At 36.9% G+C, this 6,074-nt stretch overlaps 1 long non-coding RNA gene across 3 annotated transcripts; it reads right to left on the reverse strand.

Annotated features, from left to right (window-relative positions):
* Positions 1-3,129: 3,129 nt before the first annotated feature.
* Positions 3,130-5,441, reverse strand: LOC146488115 (uncharacterized). 3 transcript variants are annotated; one of them, XR_014866637.1, is made up of 3 exons: positions 5,364-5,441; positions 3,770-3,963; positions 3,130-3,667 (listed from the first exon to the last, which is right to left on the reverse strand). It is a non-coding gene; the product is annotated as an uncharacterized LOC146488115 (long non-coding RNA). The 3 variants fall into 3 exon arrangements; XR_014866636.1 differs by having other exon boundaries at positions 5,143-5,405; XR_014866638.1 differs by having other exon boundaries at positions 3,770-3,842; positions 5,364-5,401.
* Positions 5,442-6,074: the final 633 nt, after the last annotated feature.

Raw genomic sequence — 6,074 nt, forward strand, 5'->3', positions numbered from 1 at the left:
GAACAGTTTTAATCACACTCTCATAACCTTTATTCAACATGGCGTCGCAGATAAAATCCACATCCGAAATGGGTTTGGGGTTACCGAACCTAAGGTGATAAATACCAAGTATTTTCGGAATATTAGTTCATGTATGTGTTGTCATGGACCACTGCAAAGGTTTCCCTTATTTTGACAGAGCGTCGAATATGTGGGGGACTCATTGCAGCCGGAGATCGTATAACGTTTTTATGAAAAATGAGAAATTTGGTAATAAAGGCTTACCTCTCTTCAGAAGAAAATGTTAGCTATTTTCGCCCTCATACTCTTCAATATAAGATTAAGTTTATTCAAAGCTAGTAATTAATAACTGTAGAAAGTCGCCAAAGTTAGATTAACTGAAGTAAATTGCAGTATACTGGCCGAAACAAACCAGAATACACTTCTAAATTGCAATCCGGCTATAACTTCCTTTTAACAGATGTTGTTCAGTCCAATTTAGTATCACCGTATCACAAATGCTGCAGTCAGATCTTCTGGCGTTCTAATTCCGCTTGATGCGCTTTTTATAAAACTGTGAAACATCATACAGGAATCCTTGCTTAGCCGAAATAAAGGCGGTTGTTGCTCTCCTTGTTTTGGTAAAAAAATTTCTTGTTTAGACTGCTGGATGAAGAAACCACAAAGAACAACGTACATGGTGGAATTTATGATTTAGATAATATAGTAGATGTGAATTTCTATCGCCTATAATAGTTAACGAGAAATATAGCTAGATGGTGTAAGTTAGCAAGCACTGAATGTTGTCATCTAATATTATTTTTTATCTTTAGACTAGAGCGGCTCATTCAAGAAAGTGATGGTTAAAAGGACAAAGATTTTCCGATGATTCTTCAACCCTGTGACATCGAAGATCTACCTTCGCTTGTATATTTAGGGGCTCATTTTACTAAGAAGGCAAGTTTGATCAGAAGCAGATTTAAGAACAACAATCCAGCCCAACTGATATCGGCTTTTGGTGTTGGAATAAAAGGGTAAATGTCATTAGTTTACTGTTATTTTTCTAATACTAATCTAAGGCAGTTTTTAACTCGTGAATGCCCGTATGCGCAACGAACGAGTTATCGTAATGTGGGGGGAAATGTCACTTGGTCGCTCGATGGGTCGTAAACTTTCAAATATGGCGTACTCTCACGGCTCGCTTAAGTTTCTCTCCTCCTTCAATAATGAAAATTTACGTTTTCTGGAGTCCGAAATTAAAAGAAATAGCCTAAAGAACACTCGACCGATGTATATAGCCTTCGTACGTTTTTATTTTGGTGAGAAAATCGCCGCGTTGAAAGCCACTCAAGACCGAGATTGTAGTCCACGTCAACAGGGATTTCGCGCAAAGTGGAAGGAGAAAATACGATGAAGAAATGTATGAGGATGTTCCTTCCTCATTTGCTTATTCTTCTTTGGAGATAAGAAGTCATTTGACCGTTAAAGTCATTGCGCCACGGGTGCCAGAAAGTTAGACACCCGAAACAACTAAGAAATGCAAAAATCAAATCGCTCCTGCGGGAGTCGTGCACATGAAGGCGAAGGGTCCCAGGTTCAAACCTCCCAAGGTAACGGAGATTATTTGTTTTCTTTTTGTTTTTCGCCTTTTAAAGTCAACCACTCCAAAGGCTCCAAAAAATGTTCAAAATTAAAACTTTCTTAAAAAATGCAAAACTATTCAAACAGCTCAATCTTGCTGAATAAATGAGGCGCCTTATCTAGCCTTTATGGCTTTCTCGTTAAATACCATTTATATTTCGAGTCCTGAGCCAACCAAACACAATGCGAACAATGCTGGTTTTATACCTTTCAGGTCACACTTCATTCCCGCATGGCGTCCACGAATCCTTAGTTGTAGTGTAGTTTGATGCGCGAGTACCGCTTTATGGTTACCACTATCCACTTATGCATTCACGAGTTGGCTCACATGAGCGTTTGGTTGTTAATTGGCTTCACACATTGACCAAAACAATCTATATTCTTTTCCCTTCCTGCCCATAGATTGCGCGCTCGCATAAATTCATGAAGTATGGCAATAATAAAGTTGTTCGAATTTTAATATAATACACAACATGGTGGGCATACGAGCAGTGAGACATCATGATGAAGAATGACGAATATTCATTTCTTGAGCTTTGAATTAGCATCAACAAACGGTTACAGACAAACGATCACACATATAAAAAACTTCAGTGTCGGTCAATTGCTCAAAAACAGGTGCAACCCATTTTCGAATTGTCCAAAGATAATAAATATAGAAGTAATTTTACTTTGCTCAACTTCAAAGCCTTTTTAAAGGTAAAATTTGAATCGGTTTTATGGTTGGTTTAGTTACACACAAACACAGGCAATCTTATTTTAAGGAGTAAAGTCGAATTTTTGTGAATAGGGCTTTAGCTTCACCACTCCGCCATCTTGAATTTCGACAAACGTGGTGTAAAGTAGTTTGTATATGACAATATTGTGGTGACAAATAATTTGTGTTAAAATTGATTTCAGAGATACTCAAACTCAGTGGTCCAAAGGCATTTGGCAAAATGTGTCTCCTCTCAGATATAAGAAGTACAGTTTTTGTGGGTTATCGGCGTTTTTTAATTTTCCATACACTCGATGTGTCAAGCCGCTTATTTGCAGACAAATTTATCGAACAGTTCGAGGTAGATTGTGTGACTAGTACTGCATCTTGAAGCCTAAGGATTGATCTATGAAATATTTTGCCAGATATGTTTACTATGCAGGTGTGAAATTTTCAGGAACTGAATAATACAGAAATAAAGTGTTTACCACGGGATTACAAACAGTGTCAAAAGCACTGTTATTCAGTTTGCCCCATGACCGAATTCATGGCAGCAAATTCGCGTGAAAGGGCTACTGAATATTCAAGTTCGCTCCGCTCAGGCCCCCCATTTTGTTATGTGCAAAACAAACAAGGAAACAAGATATAAAGGCGGTGGAGCAGACCTTGTGACCTTGGGGCCCACAACCATCTATACTACTTCAAAAGGAATATTGTTTTTTTCCTCCGGATCTGTCTTATTCTATATATAGTTTTTCAAACTAATCATAATGGCTGACGGTAAGGCGGTGAGAACTAGACTAAACTCCAAATTCTGAGACGGAAACTAAACTGCGCCATTTTATTCAATGTATCACAACAAGACTTGATACGCAGTTGACACAAAATATACAGCTACTGCCAAAAATAATTACAAGCAGTTGCTGATCTACATTTGCACTAACAACGATATCGATTTAAAGAGTTAACTGAACAGGTCCTGTCCGTCGAAGTCTGTTCTAAAGCTAGATTATGAAACACGTTAAATAAAGCCGGTTAACAATTCCAAGTTTCTCAGTTTCGTGCTTTCAATATTTTCTTAGTAGGCATACCGTACGTTTTGCATAAATATTGAGCTGTCCTGTCATAATGTGTTAATTGGTTTTCTTCTTAGTCGACAAACTTTCCTTTCTTTCCGGGTGATACGATCGCCAAATTTCTTTCACCATCGGCCATAACTCTTTACACAAGTATATCCCGGCGGTTCCATAAAAGATGACGATAAAGTAGAAAATAAGTTCAAATTTCCAGTCTATATCGTCTTCACCAGACATGGTCTTCTTGTAAACGTCTTGCTTTCGAACGTTAATTCTGTCAATAGAAAAAGTTTCTCGTATTGGTTACCTATTCAGTGTGTATTTACAACACAGACTGCTCAGTTTTAGTAAGGTAAGGCAACTCGAGAATTGTTACTTGGTGATCCCTGACTCTAAAGAGTGACACCGTCAGAATCCTCAGGCAATCCTGCAAGACCCGTTGCACCTGGCTAAAATTAAAATTTTGTCCTTTATATTTTTCATGATGAACGGGAAAATTGTTTCTACATTATCGCTCATCATATTTTCTACTTATTTCAACCAATCAGGTAAGGCAGTTTTCCGGATCATCTGTCGGACAAGTATAAAAAAACGGTTGCCTTCAACCTGTTAAGATGCAAATCATTCAAATAGAAATTTAAATTTAAATAGTCGTTGACTGTTTAATTTTCTTACACGCTGTTTTTTTAGATCTGTTTTTGATAATGCCGACTCACTGTTGTGATCCCCCATTTAAAGGTCAGAGTCGAAATTCTCCCTACTTTCCTCCTCTACGTTTACAGTTTACTGAAGAGAATTTTTAAATGCGATACAACTCTGACTTCTAAACGATTCTAAACTCGGCAAAAATGTTTTATATGGGGGATTTATTAGATTTTGACAGAATTCATAGTTTGAATTTTAGACTGACGTGAGTATTGTTAACAATTGCCCTAAAAGTATAGATAAGCTAGAATTTGTTATCTTTTGCTGCGGATGGCTTAGATGGAAATGAATTACACCTTGAACAAATTGGCCAATTTCTTTTAGTTTTTCCTGTGTATTTTGGAGAAATTTCTAAAAACAGGTTTATAGTTTGTTCTTCATTGAAGAAATCAGTTGATATTTTCCTCCCGGTGCTCTACGAACAATTTCATGTTAGAGAAAAAGTTCTACGTTAAATATTTGAGTAGTTTTGACAGTGACAGTGCTCCTTTAATCGAACTGGATCCATAACAGCTTTAGAATTCCTGCTCACTTCTTAAAACAACAGAGCGTTTGGACACACCGATTATCAGCTGCTTTAACTTTAGAAAGATCTTAGAGAAAGAAAAGGCATCTTGACAGTGACTTCCAAAGCTCAATTATTGGATTCAGTTATGTGTATGTTGAACCTATTCATGTTCATTTCATTTATTTTGTCATAAAAAAAAATCAGGTTTAGAGTACAAAACTGCTGGCTTTTTCCTCCGTCTACGATCTTGACTTTAACTATTTTGATGGTTATACGAGTCCCAGTTCCACACCGACATGTACGCTTAAAAATTTTTTGAGAGAAAAATATGAAAGGCAAAGACATGTTATTAAATAAATAGAGACGAGGAATAACTGCCAAAATAAAGAAAAACAGCGCCTACTTTGTGGTCATCGGGAGATTTTGACTTAGAAAAAAAAACAACATAGCAGTATGATCGATCGGCCTTGTTCAAGAAGTTATTCTTTACTCTTTGACTTAACATGAAGTATAGTCACTATGAAAAGAGAACTTACCGCTTCAAAAGTTACGAATAAAAATGTCGCCCTTTTAGGCTCGTTTTAGATGATCAATATGTGGTCCATGCCGAGGACAAACAAAAGACGTTTTACCATTCTCCTTCCCATTATTACTTCCGGCAAACAGGAACTCCTTTGCCTCCTTGATTACAAAATACGCCAAGACTATATATATCACAAATATGAAGATATATGTTATGTGGTCGATATGTACGTACATGTTGATGTTAGGGATTTCTTCCGATTTGGATGACTTGAACACCTGTCGTAATTATTTGGGAGCTTTCAACTTCAACTTCAACGTCAACTTTATTAGGTAGTTTTATAAATTTACATGTACAATTTCTTGGCGCCGCAGGTAGCAAAGCTAATCTAGGCGGGCCAGGATGACAAAAAAAAAAAAAGAATGACTTTTACTGCTAAGTAAGAAGGCATACTGAGCTATAATATCAAAGATACAAGAATAAGGAAAGGTTTTTCGAATTAAGGACTAAAATAATGAAGAACTTTTTTGAGCTTCTTTAAAGGCAAGGAAAACATGAAATAGGGTAGGAAGGAGAGTAATGGTAAAACGGTAATATACAACTATGTCAGTTGCGATTTGACTTTTGTCACTAGAGATTCAAAATCGTTGTACAAATCTTCAGATTCTAGGATGTTAAATAGCTTTCTCAAATAATTGCGTGATAAGGAAGCAATTCTGAGAACAGACAAAGGATTTTTTTTTTATTAAAATGCACCGTACTCCTAACACTTTTGCCTGGGTTTTCCTCTCGTGATTTCCTGCATATTGATGAGGACTCCTTTGCTTGTGAGGTCTCGTCTTTGGAGATTCAACGCGAGATAAACAAAGAACGTTTCCAATAAAATTGGTTGTAAAGACATGTTAAGGACGGTGCCTACTATTGTTACTGTGCATACTCAAGTGT

Source organism: Pavona decussata, unplaced genomic scaffold (assembly GCF_977016875.1).
Source record: "Pavona decussata unplaced genomic scaffold, jaPavDecu1.1 SCAFFOLD_11, whole genome shotgun sequence".
Classification (NCBI taxonomy): domain Eukaryota; kingdom Metazoa; phylum Cnidaria; class Anthozoa; order Scleractinia; family Agariciidae; genus Pavona; species Pavona decussata.